The sequence below is a fragment of the Sinocyclocheilus anshuiensis genome, unplaced genomic scaffold (genome assembly GCF_001515605.1).
Source record: "Sinocyclocheilus anshuiensis isolate Anshui unplaced genomic scaffold, SAMN03320099.WGS_v1.1 scaffold176, whole genome shotgun sequence".
NCBI classification, from domain to species: Eukaryota; Metazoa; Chordata; class Actinopteri; order Cypriniformes; family Cyprinidae; genus Sinocyclocheilus; species Sinocyclocheilus anshuiensis.
The window spans coordinates 237,194-251,760 of record NW_015555723.1 but is presented as its reverse complement, the minus strand read 5'-3'; positions in this window follow the sequence as shown (position 1 = coordinate 251,760).

Here is a 14,567-nt window from a genome sequence, read left to right as displayed (position 1 = left end):
AATCAAATTATGAAATTCAATTGCTTGTCATTTGTCAGTGTTTGTCCCATCAAAAAGCTAAATGCTTTGCCAATCTCCACACACATTTCACTCTGTATGACTATGTTAAAATTAATATTTTATTGGTGCAGTGGTCCATAACATTTCCCATACAAAACCCACTGGTATGATGCTAAGGCGTTCTGGCCGGTTGCCAGGTCATTGTTGTGTGGGTGCTCAGGTGTTCTGAGTGGTTGTTAGGGTGTTCTAGGTGATTTTTTATTTTAACTGGCCTAAAGCTATGGTCATACTAGGCTCTGAGCATGCTAAATTCTTTGGCCACTGCAACAGACGTGGTACACTCTGTCATTATTCAACATATATAACAAATAATGATAAATCAAAATTTAAAAGATTAGGTCACCTAAAAAAGAAAATTCTGTTTTTAATTACAAACTCTAGTGTCATTCCAACCCATAACACTTTCATTCATCTTCAAAATGCAAATAAAAGTATTTTTAATGAAACCTGAAACATTTCTGTTCTTCCAAAGAAAGACTATTCTACCAAAATGTTGATGCTTCCAAATATTTATAAAGATCATAAAAGGAATCCACATGAATTGAGTTGTTTAATCTTCTGAAATATGATTGTTTTATATGATGAACAGATTTATTGTAATTTTAGGCTTTTATTCGCATAGTCAACACACATACATGAAGCACATCAAAAATGGTAAATGGAAGCTAAAACATAAAATGATTGTGTCTTTTCAGAAGACATTACAATATTAAGTTCATATGGATTTCTTTTACAATGTCTTTATGAACTTTTTGAAGTGTCAATGTTTTGGTGAAATGGACTTTCAATGGAGGGATGGAAATCTTTCAGGTTTTATTAAAAATATATTCAATTTAGTTTCAAAGATGAACAAAAATCTAATGGGTTTGAAACGACAATGATACTGAGTAATGAAATTTACTTTCATTTTTGGGTAAACTATTGCTTTAATTCAGCTAGAATTCTCCATTGGTCACACATCTTCTCAGAGGTCAGAGTTCACAGGTCAGAGTTCACCAAACTTGAACTTTCAAACACAGCTAAATGCAAAACGTCTTTACATCAGCTAGTTCTTCCGGTCTCCTGCATTCGTGTTCATATTAATGGTAGTCTATAGAATGAAAATTCTATGTGACCTTAGTCACAAGAGCCCATCCTATAGTCCTAGAGTCCAGTCTATATGCTATTGCTTTGTATGAGTTTTGAGAATCTCACTCTCAGTTTATGAACAACAAGTATTTATGCCGTAAAGAATTATCCTGTCATGTTATCCTTAATACATTGAGCTTTACCTCGTTTGTTATTGCATATGAATCTCAGAGCTATCACACACAGCGGCAGTAGGAGCTGGCAGGAAGCAGACACTACAGATTAATGGCAAATTAGGGCAGATTGAAATTTTTGTGACAACCTAGAGGAGGCAAGCCCATGATGGCTTATGTAAGATATTTTCATTGATTTATTTTTCCCAGAATACCTTTTTTAAGATGACAAGGCAAACCAATGTATAGAGCAGCCAAGACTATACAAATTTCATCCAACTGCTAGGAGCACGGTCAGTACTCGGGCGAGGGCTCCCTCTGCTGGCTTGGCGTTACATAGGTGAACTATTGGCAGTTCAGAGAGATATCACAGCTTATAATGTGGAACAGGAGTACACTTATCTTGTCATTTGATTTTTATGGAATAATTTGTCAACCCATAACACAATCTCAAATATACTGCGGATTCAGTGTGTACCCTCACTATGACCACTGTGTGACTAACCTGGGCTTTTTTTAAAGTCACAATGAAACTGAAGTAGCTAAAGATCTGTTGTTCTGCATTGTAACAAACTAGGCTGCAGTAGCAAACCAAATCAACAACAGCAATCACACACACACACACACACACACATTTATATTCTTCCTAACACCAGACAGACTGTCAGTTTTACATAATCAGTAAGCATTTGAAAGAAGCATCTGCTCCTCAAGTTAATCTTTTTTTTTTTTGCTGTCATCACCAAAACAGAAACATACAATAAGGCTAGATATAACTTTAATGTGAATTGCATAGCTCAGATAATTTGGTCTTAGAAAGATGAGAAAAGTTGAGTTCATATTGAAAACTTTTAATTGCAGATTTCAATATATTGGCGAATGAGTGTGTGACATTTCTGGGATCTCATCTGACACTCTAGAGGAGACATATGTGAGATAAACAGTGTTTTATTCAAAGAAAAAAAAATAGGAGGGGTATGTAAAACTCTTAATTTGCTCTCCATTTCATTGTTCCACTCTGAGAGAAACTATCAATACTGACATTTCTGTAATTTTTCATTTTTAATTAATGACAATCATCTGTAATTTTTCAGCTATAGGAGAAAAAAAAATCATACCTCCTCCACATGCCCATTTCTGTCTTTCCTTTTGATCCACTCTGTTGCTTTTGAATCGATAAGTCAGCAAGCATTATTGATGAAACATGAACAACATTTTAAGTGCTGAATGAACTAAATGAACTGAATTTAGGCAAAAGCATGAAAAGATGAGAGAACTGTAATGTTTTACTCTCTCCCTTTCTTTCTTTCTCTCTCTTCTTCTCTCCCCCCTTGAATGATTCTTGTAATCACACAGCTTTTTTTTGATGGTCCAGTTAAAGCACTTTAAAAACACTGCGTTCTTCAGGAAAATTCAGTAAACAAAACTGTCAGAATAAATGGCATGGTTTATACCTTATATCACAAAAGAATTAGGAGTTATTGTGGTAATTGAATGTTGAGCACAAGAAAGTATCGGTTAGCTCTCATCTGATGCAGAGGCATTTGCTTTTCCATGAATGTGCTATATGATTTTGAAATCTTTTTATCAATAAACAAACACAAGAAAGTTACACTTCCTCGGCACTGCTGTTAACAATTACGTTGTCTTTTGAAACATGTGCTGGGCACAACAATTGTTTCATTGTACATCATGACTTGGCTCAATTAAACAGATTCAGAGCGGCATTTCAACCATAATGGGTCATTTTCTCCACTCTTCCCCTCCTACTTGTCCACCACAGATCTGGCAGTGCTTTAGTGTTCTCAACCGCTAATTGCTACATATGGTTTTATACAATATGGAACAACAGAGCATTCAGCTTTACATGAGAGCACAACATGGCCTTCCGAGTTTATACTGAGACTGTTTATCGTTGTCATTACTACATGAGTGCTCTGTTGTATGGTTAAGAGGCCATAGAAAACAAGGTTGTTTGATGTTATTGAATTAGAGAAGTGTGGGAATAGTTGAAGAAGTGTTTCTGTATGTCTGATACATTGTATGGGCATCGTCTCCAGGGCATGATGCTGGATAATACCACATGACTGTAGGTACACCAGTGTAGAGTTTCTGCTGCATTAAAGAGACTGTAAACGTGAAGGATCATGACAAAGTCAGGCATGTGTGCTCTGAGGTAATTTCTGTAGGGTTCATAATAGGTTCACTGAGCATTATGCAATTCTGTAGGTCTCCGTACCGCTGAGAGCGGCCGGCACACCACATGCCTATTACAGCTCCAATACCAACTACGTGTTGGAAAGTATACACAAAAGCGTGATACATACATGCATGGTATAGTATGAATAGTATAGCCTTTTATTAATATTTCATGATGTCATTTATAGATTATTATAACCTCTGCTGTGTCATTTGAATGACACTTATTTATTTATCTTTTTTTCTTACTCAGACGCTGCTCTATCTGGCATTTGGGACTCAAATGCTTTGGAAAAATGAAACCTGATGAGAAGAATCAGATGTCATAACATAATATGATCAAGGAGAAGCACATGGGCTTTGAAACAATCAGCAAAAACATATATTGCATCGACTATAATCAATATACCAACATAATTTACCAAATGTTGTGTTGGACAAGATGTCAGATCATAAGTAATTCTTGAGTGTATCAGACTGAGCTAAAAGAAATATTCTGGGCTCATTCTCAAAAAGTCTTTTTTGAGATTTTATATACACTATTGTTCGAAAGTTTGGGGTGAGTATATAAATAAATTATATATATGATAGGGCTGTCAAATCGATTAATCGCAACCAATATAAAAGTTTATGTTTACATAATATACATCTGTACTGTAAATATTTAGAATTATATATAAATACACACACATACATGTATATGTGTATAATATATACATACATGTATATAATATATATCTATATATATAATATAAATCATACATAAATATGAATATATATATATATATATATATATACATGTATGTATGTCATACATACGTGTGTGTGTATATATATATATATATATATATAAAGGGCTGTCAAATCGATTAATCGTTATTAAGATATTATATATACAGTGTATATATATATATATATATATATATATATATATATATAAAGGTGACTTGACTATTAGTTTTAGCAGAGACTGAGGCTGTTGACGCAGGAAGTAATTAACAGAGGAGCTCAACAGCCTCAGTCTCTAACTTGTAACACTCCAAAGAGAAAGGAAAAATTTAAATCGCATCATATGACCCCTTTAAGTAAACAACTTCTTTTGCGACATTTGCAGCCTAGCAGATTTACAATTTGTTTGTTTTAAATGGCATGTTAAAGATGAAAAGATTTAGGATTTAAAACGCATTTTTAACACAACCGGTTTTCCAGTTCTTCTCTTTCAATTGTCCTCTAGGACAATCAAGACTGTTCAGACGTTCAGTAACATGAGCTGTGAAAAAAAAGAAAGAAAGAAAGAAATGGGAGAGGAGATTGGAAGGCTGTAGGTGCTGGCTAATAGCTTGTGTCATTGTAATTTAGTGGATTGTGTGGCAGGGTGGAATTAAGATCAAATGACAATGTCTGGTCAGCACTTCACCAGGGACACTTTGAAAACATCGTTTTTATTATTATTAATAAATATGAATAATTTCCACTCACCTCATTTTCATAAAAGTGAAAATCAAGGTTTTGGTAAGACATTCACAATTTTGTTTAGCATTTTATAAAATCTTTTACATGAATTCTTAAAACTTATTTATATTATTTGAGCTGTAAAACTGTAAATAATTGTTGCATTTCTTGTATTGTTTGTGATGCTATATTGCCATGGCAAAAGGTTAGTTAGGTCTTTTTTTCCACACTAAATCACATTAACACATATAATGATTACTTTTTTATGGTGATTATATTAAAACAATGATTATTTTAACATTTACAAATTGGCCCCATGCCTCAGTTTTTTTAAAGGGACAACTAATTAAAATTAATTTATATTTTATTACATGTAAATATAATTAATTTAATATAATATAATATTTAGATGAACTATTTTGTGGTAATCAATAGGGCTGGGTAAAAAATATCGATATCTTGATATTAATCGATTCTCATTTTTACGAAACGATATCGATTCGTATCCCAAGAATCGATTAGTCTAGCCTGTTTTCAGTTAATGGACGGAACGCTGAAAGGCACTTCCCATCCAATATATCGCAATAAGCATTTTGCTTTGGTACTTTTAATATGAAACAAAGTCTCAGATTTCAAATTCTGCACTGTATTGCAGTATTCAAATTATAAATGTCATTTTGGTGCTGTTTAATGTGGAGTGACAGATCGCTGTTGCGAAACATCCGAAGGTAAGTTAAAAGAAAGAGTACAACTTTACAATCCGTATCCTGTCTCAAGCAATCGCTCAATCAGTGTTTCAGCCGTGCAAAGACGCCAATATAACAGCTTGAAAACAATGTTACGTAACGTCACATTTACTTCACAAAAACATATTCGGTGACCATAAACTCATTAGTCAGATAGAAAAATAAACTGTAGAGAGGGGCATTTTGCTAAATATATGCACCATATAACATATTCATTATAATTTTAACTGTTCTTCAATGTTTAATTTATGTTTGAATAAATCCATCAACTTTTTATGACAGGCACCATTGTTTATATTTAAAAAAAAAAAACGAATTGAAGTAAAAATATTATTATGTAATTGTAACTTTATTATTTTAAAACTTCATTAAGTGTAATTTTAAAAAATCAGTCAGTTTTAACCTTCAGTATTATAGTAATGTAGTACCAACTGACTCAAGTATATTTTAGTTGAGAGATTTTTTTTCTCAGAATTCAGAATTTGATTTGGTAATTGATGTTGGTATATTGATTATAGCCGATGCAATATATGTTTTTGCTGATTGTTTCAAAGCCCATGTGCTTCTCCTTGATCATATTATGTTATGACATCTGATTCTTCTCATCAGGTTTCATTTTTCCAAAGCATTTGAGTCCCAAATGCCAGATAGACACAAAAGTCATGTGATCAGAATGATGTCATCATGATTTGTGTTATACTGAGTTGCTTTGACATCAGGAGCTGGGTGAGGAGTGATGTGTATGGGGTGTAAAAGGGAAGCAGAAGTGTCATCCTAAGCAACAGCAGCAGTGCTGCAGTGACAGTCACACTCACATTATGACATCTGTGTCTCTCACATAAGGATGATCACTCTGTTACAAAGCACATTTTGTCCAGGCACACTTCCTCACATACGAAGGATGTGTGATTTGACGATAATCACAAGGTGCCAAATTTGACTCTGTTTCTCACTGAGCATTTTCGCACTTCCCAGATTTCAGAAATTGTGAAAAATGAACTATATTTGACTGTTGTGCTCGGTTAATAAAAGAACTGGCCTTTATTTATATTTTTGGTTAAGAATTAGATCAGTCATATTTCAGGAAAAAAAAAAATCTGTACAAATTAATTTGAGAAGCAAAATTGGGTAGGCCTATATATGTGTCTTTGTGTGTGTGTGTGTGTGTGTGTGTGTGTGTGTGTGTGTGTGTGTGTGTGTGTGTGTGTGTGTGTGTGTGGCCTTATATTAAAATGCTTTTAAATATTTTCTTTTACATCAGTCAACAAAGATTTATATTTTCAAAATGTGTTTTTTTTAAGTGAATGTTCTTTCTGTAAGAGCCTTTAACCTTGAATGAGAAACAAGAATGAATGAATGAATACACACTTACATACATGCATACATACATACATGCGGTTTGCCAGAGGTGTGAAGTTGGTACAGCTGAAAGATTGTGATTTCCAGTTTTTTGGTGGATGACTTTGAAATTGTGCATCCCTAGATATCTGGCAAAGTTATAATCACAGCATCTGTGCCTCTGATCATTCATCACAGGGGACATTATTTGGCCACACAGAAAGAGGAAGTGAGAGAGAAGAAGCTCTCATTGTACAGTTTATTATTTAATATTTTGCCATCCCTGACCAACAAGATTGCATTTGTATATGTGGTTGTTGGATGAATAGCAGAATTTCCTCAAAATAAATAAATAAATTCCAATGCAACACCTAACTGTATTCAAATCTCAAGAATTACCAAATTGAAACTATATTAAATCACTCATATAGTTCTTCCTGAAGAATAAATTGTGCGTATCATCCACAAGCCATGAACCCCCCCCCTGTTTTCCTTTTATTTTGGAGCTTGAGGAATCTGAACACTCTTACATTTCACTCACAGCAGAAGTGCACTGCAGCAGAAAAAAAACAGTGGCAGTTAACTGGAAAAACAACAGAGGTGAGACAGAAGGCTAGGCTTACTGAATCATAAAATGAATATATTCATTGCATGTCCTTCATTAGAGAAAGCTAAGAGGAAATGTCCAATCATTTTTTTTTCTTTTCATCAAATGCTATATATACCAATGTCCCCAAAAGGTTTTGGACACTTTAAAATGTATGAATGTCATTGTATTTTACATAATACATTGTAGAATTCAATACTTTTAAAGGAATAGTTCATCCAAAAATGAAAATTTGCTAAAAATATACTCACCCTCGGGCCATCTAAGATGTAGATGTGGCTGATTCTTCATCAGAACAGATTTGGAGAAATCTAGCATTACATCACTTGCTCACCAATGGATACTCTGCAGTGAATGGGTTATAAAAGACAATTAAAAACAATTTTAAAAAGCGGCAATTCATCGTCAGCACAAACAGTTTCCCTTCTGTATATAACAGAAAGAGAAAATTTGTCAAAACTGCACCCATCACATATGAACTTTTCTTTTACTGTTTAAAATACAGATGTTCATCTCATTGTACTTGGTGTAACACCATCACTTAAGCAGCAGACTGCAGCAATAGCCCACTGTTAAGCTCCAAACGGCTCTAATTCAGTCTAATGAGCATGTTCATTGGAGGGGGCATGTGAGGGTGAGGGGTTACACCAGACTCTTGGCCTGATGATGGTGCAGTGCCTGTGAGTTGACCTGACTCTGACCCACTCTAGTGAAGTTCGCCTGACTGTTGCCTCTCCACACCATTACAAAATGGCAGAATCTCAGTGTGAGGGGCCATTTAGGGGAGACTGTGATGGCCAACGTACTGTAAGCAGTTGTAAATCAACAGCGGACTTGAGAAAGCTTAAATTATGAATGTGAGACGGTGGTAAACAAGGACAATAAATGCTTTGTTGCTTCTTTTTTATTAAAATTCTCTTCCATAAATTAAAAATGAAGAAAAAACAACAAAATACATAAGTAAATATATGTCAGTAAATACTGTATATACAGCAGCACCAAAACATTCAGACACTTAATTGTGGACACTTAAGGGGCACATACATTTTACTGCATTAGATATAAAAATATCAAACCTATTTTTGCAATCAGTGTTATTTTAGTTCAATTGAGATACTATTATATTTTTATTATTATCATTATCATTTTCATTTTAGTTGAAGTTTTGATAATTTTATTTTTGTCATTTTTATTCGTTTTTAAATATGTCTATTTTTAAATTAAGTTTTATTTCAGTTTTAGTTATTTAAGTACATCAAGTTGAACTAAATGAAAATGAGAATGCTGCCTTCGCAAATAAATTAACATTCATTTTATTCAAGTCACAGAAAAAAATCATGTTTTTAGTTTTAGTCAATTATAATAATTCTCTTTCCAATACATTTTAGTGAACATAAAGTTAGCTGTTCTCAGGTTCGCACAGATGTCGTTCATCACATTAACTATGAACATGATCCACAAACATTTGACTATCAGAAGTGTCACAATACATTTTTATCTTAATTTTGAACAGTATATCTATTGTTTCATCATTTTAAACCTAACAATCTTCTTTTTTTGTGTGAAAAAGTTGTGCTTGAAAAGTGTTTATTTGTATTTCTGTAAAAAGAAATGCCACTTGGTTTATATATATTTTTTGATAATACATAGAATTTAATTAGTTTTTAAGTATGTCCAAATACTTTTTAGAGCCGACTGTTTATCATAATTTTACAACTTTTTACATATATTATTATTGTAGGCTCTTTTGGTTAAGAGAGTTTAAGGTGAGTCTCACCTACCGGTCGCATCTGTACCTTAAGTATTTAAGGACAGGTCGTTCGCATTACAGGCTTGGCTCTCATATCATAGAGCCAGGTGGTTTTCTAAGCACCCTCTCCATATGGTGCCCTTTTGTTTGCCTCCGTCCCTCTGTCTCTCTTCCTCTCACTCTCTTTCTGTCTTTTACATCTTGAGAAAGTCCTAACTGTTGACAGCTCTTTGAGCAACAGCAGGTTGTTGTTGTGAATGTATATAGAGCGAGCGAGAGAGCGGGAGACAGAGAGGGAGCGTGTGTGTGCTGGATACTAATAAAAAGCAGATGTTGGGTCAGTGTCGGAGCCTGTGGTTGTGTATGCATATGTGTGTCTGTGCAGGTCCACACTCATGCACGCTTGTCTGTGTGCATATGTGTGTGTGTTTACATGTTTGCCCCCTACTGTCTCCTAACCGCTGTGTGCTCTTGGTGTCCCAGCACCTGATAGGACGGCAGTTATTGATAAACAGGCTGCATGGTGTAGCTAGCCCAGGGAGTTCATAGTGAGTTGACCATCTGGATACACTGGTGGAGATGCAAACAGGGAGAGAGTGTGCCAAGTATCTAAGGCTATGGAGAAGTTGGCCACACTTCACTTACTAATTATTCACAGCAGTAAATCTTTCGACTCATACTGAAGCTCATATACAGCAGAACTGGGCCTCAGCGCTTTGAACAATGTATTTCAGTGCTGTGTATTTTCGTTTCATTTTGTGTTGTGCTCTGCTGGCAAATACGCACCCCTTGTAAATTCTGGATGTGAGTTTTGAATAAAAGCATGAATCTTACAGCATTTGTTGTAGTGGGTGTTCTGCAAAGAGAGTTGGAGGTAAATAATTTTGCAGTAACTGTAAGGTTAGGCTGATGTCGTGGCTGGTCAAGCAAATGTTTGTGCTTGTTTCTGTATGATATAATTGTTCATATATCTATTAAAATACTGATATTCTGGTCTATAACTCCTCCCCGAACTTCCCGCTGCCCTGTATCTTGGTCTCTCATTGGCTGTAGATCATCGCCAGTGTAGTTTTCAGTCAGAAATCATTGCACACAGCGTGATCGTGAATCGCCGACAGCTCCAGATAGTTAGCATGCCAAATATTTTGTGGACGTCGGCGACGTGATAACTCACACTGCGTGATTGTCACTCGCATGAACGAGCACTGATTTGCCTCCGATTTCGGGCATTTGTCGCGATTTCGCAAAACCTGTCGGCGAGTGAAAAATCGGGCTAAAATCGTGCAGTGTGAACTCGGCATAAAAGAGATCTGATAATCTGACTGAGAGATGGATTTGGTCAAACATAACTGTAAGCCCAAAGTTAAGGAATGACCCAAAATATTTAAAATTACATGTAAAAATTAAATTTGCAAATGTAAATGTAAAAATTTAAATTATCAGTAAATGAAAATGCAATGTTAATTTTATAAAAGAAATTAGTATTATTATTCAGCAAGGATGCATTAAATTGATTAAAACTGTAAAAAATGTAAAAAATTATAATAAATGCTGTTCTTTTTAACGTTATATTTATAAAAGAATCCTGAAAAAATGTTTCATAATTCTCCAAAAATATTGAGCAGAACAACTGTTTTTAACTTTGATAATAAGAAATGTTTCTTGAGCACAAAATCAACATATTTTAGATATATTTTCATTTTAGTTCTAGTTCTTTTAGTACAAGTTAAACTAAAATATAATCTGTTTTTAGTATTTTTTTTAAAAATCACATTTTAAGAAATGTAAACACTTCTCTTTTCCATATGACATGAACTGTGAAGCACCAAAAAATGAATGAATGAATAGATAGATATTTCTTTTTCCATGAGCTGTTCCTTTAATTGCGACCTTGCCTACAATGCTTCCATCAGTCCAAACATTTTTATATTTAGTTCATGACACTTTTTTTTTTTTAGAACTCTCATTATGAATGCATTGAAATGACTGATTACTTGCTGCTGTGTTGGACCTCGGCAGATTGTCTAAGTGTGAGTGTGTGTGTGTGTGTCCGGGGGCAAACAGGTTTAATGGGCTGTGTACGAGGGGGTTGGGGGGTATTTCTCTTGAACTGTTGATGGTGGGAGGAAGTGTAGAGATTTATGATGAGGCTGATTGTCCCTCTCTTTCCACCACAGTGGCTGACCGGCGGAGAGAGTGAGACGCACTAAATCACTCCTGCCACTGAGCCCCTGCACTTGGCGTTGATCCTTAAGAGATCAGTCAGTGAGACACATCTCAATTTGCTTCCCTGAGAAAGTCACACTGCACAAGGATTTTGGTTTTCTATCACTAACCCTTGATTATACCACTGTTTGATGGAGTTGCTCCTGTTTTGAGGGGTGTGGTGTGCTCATTTCAGCTGTGCTGTTTGTTGGCCTGCACTATCACTGTTAATAAATCTCTATAGGAAAGCATAGTTCCTGAGAGTATAGACTTATTCTGACAGAGTAATTACAAAACCTATAACGGCCAAGTGATAAAGAGGCTAGAAAAATAAAAAATAATATATATATCCTTTATTTTTTTCTGTCTCTCTTATTTTTCTCTATATTTTTTTCTTGCATGATTATTGAAGTTAACAGGACAGACTGACCTCAGGGCTGTTTCTAACTCCTGATCGATAGTGAGGAATGTGAACCTAAGACCGCCACTGACCAAACTCAGTTCTACTGTCATACACAGGAATAAGAAAACACTGTGCTTGCCTCATTTTTTTTCCCGAAACTGGTTGACATTAACGCAGTTTAAACAAGGTATTTAAACTATTTAAGATTATTTTAGTAAAATAACAAGAACAGAGGAACATGTTTAGTTTAAATGTAAAAAAGCAGATTACAATTATTTAATTGAATTAATTAAATAAGTATTTAAAGGGACAGTTCACCCAAAAAAGAAAATTTGGTCATCACTTTACTCACCTTCAAGCTGTTCCAAACCTGTATGGATTTCTTTCTTCTGTCGAACATAAAAGAAGAAGATAAACATTTGATAGTAGCCTGTAGCCATTGACTTGGTAGCCACTGACTTCTATAGTATTTTTTCCATACTATGGAACTCAGTGGCTACCATCAACTGTTTGTTTACCTACATTTGTCAAAATATATTTTTTGTGTTCAACAGAAGAAAGAAACTCATACAAGTTTGGAACAACTTAAGGTGAGCAAATGATTATAAAATTGTCTTTTTTGGGTGGACTATCCCTTTAATTTCAATGATGCATTAAAATAAAAAGTGATTGCATTCTGAACTGAACTGATCCTTATTGCATTTTTCTAGTGATACAGATATCATATTTAAAATGAATCACATTTAGATTTACTAGGCTTGATACATTCTCTCTACAATGGTGCTTGAACTGAGGAATGATTGCAATCATTCTTGGAAAGCCATTTTGCTCTCCTCAGAGTAAGATGCTGTTTGAAAAGTGAGTATGCTCTCTCAATCTCACCAGCTGTTATTGTAACCTATGACTCTCTCCTCATCCATTCTTTCAGCTATGAACTGCAGTATATAGCTAGAGCTCAGAAGCTGAACTGTGCCATTTGCTTTGAAAAGCTATTTGACCTCTAAACTTACAATTGAATTAGATCTGAGGCAGCATTTTCTGTGCTCAGACAATCACTATTGGAGAGGTGTCAAGTTTGCATTGAAGTAGTGCAGTATAATGTGGACCAACAGGATTGAAATTTCAAGGCATTTAAACAAACATCAAATCTGAACACACAGCTAATTACAGCTTCTAATCTGTCTATAGAACTCCAAACTATCAAAACCTTTTCTCAGTGTCAAGACAAGCTCACTAACATCTTCGCAAAGCGAAGCTCATGACCTGTTTGAAGAGATTACATAAGTATTAGCAACATTATAATCACAGTTTCAAAGATCCCATTTGCTCTGTTCAGGTTAAAAATGGACTTACTGAACATAAAGTACATCTAAGTATTTACATATAGGCCTACATGTGGATGCATTCATATAGGTTCATTTTTATGGCAGAATTTTGAAAGATATTGTCTCTCACTTTGCAACCACTCTTTCTTTATATTTCTCTTTATAGCCAACTGTACATTTATGTCCGTTTTTAATATACCATGCCATGAAATTTATATTTAAAAAATTATATAGCTATTAGTATCTCCACCTCACATTATAATTAATTCCCCCTTGGCATTGAGTAAAACCCTCTATCTATATTAATCTATGCATATTCATTTAAATGCTTGTTTCATAATGCTAATGAATGGTTTTGATCTTTAATGTGCCATGTACATTAATTAATGATGAATTCCCTGCAGGATTCAACACCAGTGAGACACACAACACATTTAGTTTTCCTATAGATAGACAACCTTGAGGTTGTCAGTCCTGTTCAAACAGGAAAGAGAAAGTAGTCCAGATAAATTTTATTCATGCAGGGTGAAAAACAGGATAGTTTTAATTTCTCATCAAAGATAAACCAAATTAATATTTCCCCCGCCCCAACATAACATAACATGTAAGACCTTAGTTGGCGTAACACCATATTACATTATGGGCATCATGAAAAAGAGGCTGTGAAGGATCGAGTTACAATGTATTGTACTTTTTTTTTTTTTTTTTACTTATAAGACAAAATATATTTCCAAAAAAAAAAAAAAGCCTTCAGGAGACAAAAACTCCAGTTTTGAAAGGTATGAGTTGGTGAAAATTACATGATCTTTTTTTTTTTTTTTTTTTTTTTTACTTATAAGACAAAATATATTTCCAAAAAAAAAAAAAAGCCTTCAGGAGACAAAAACTCCAGTTTTGAAAGGTATGAGTTGGTGAAAATTACATGATCTAGGGCCTTTGTCTACCTTATTTTGCAGTGCAGAAGAAAGATATTTTTCTGCAAATGTGAAAGTCTTAGGTAAATAACTGTCATAGGTAAATAACTAAGAACAACTAAGAAAGTGCAGTAGATGGCAAAACTATTTACACTAAAAACCAGTGTGTGTGTAATATGATAATAAATTAAAATAATGTGATAAGAAATACCAGTTTGCAATATCAAGCAGTAAAACGGACTGTTTTTGTACAGCTAAAATAACTGAATGACACCGGAAGTTTGCACATGCAAATTACAAATGGCCACGCCCGCTCTTATATTAATA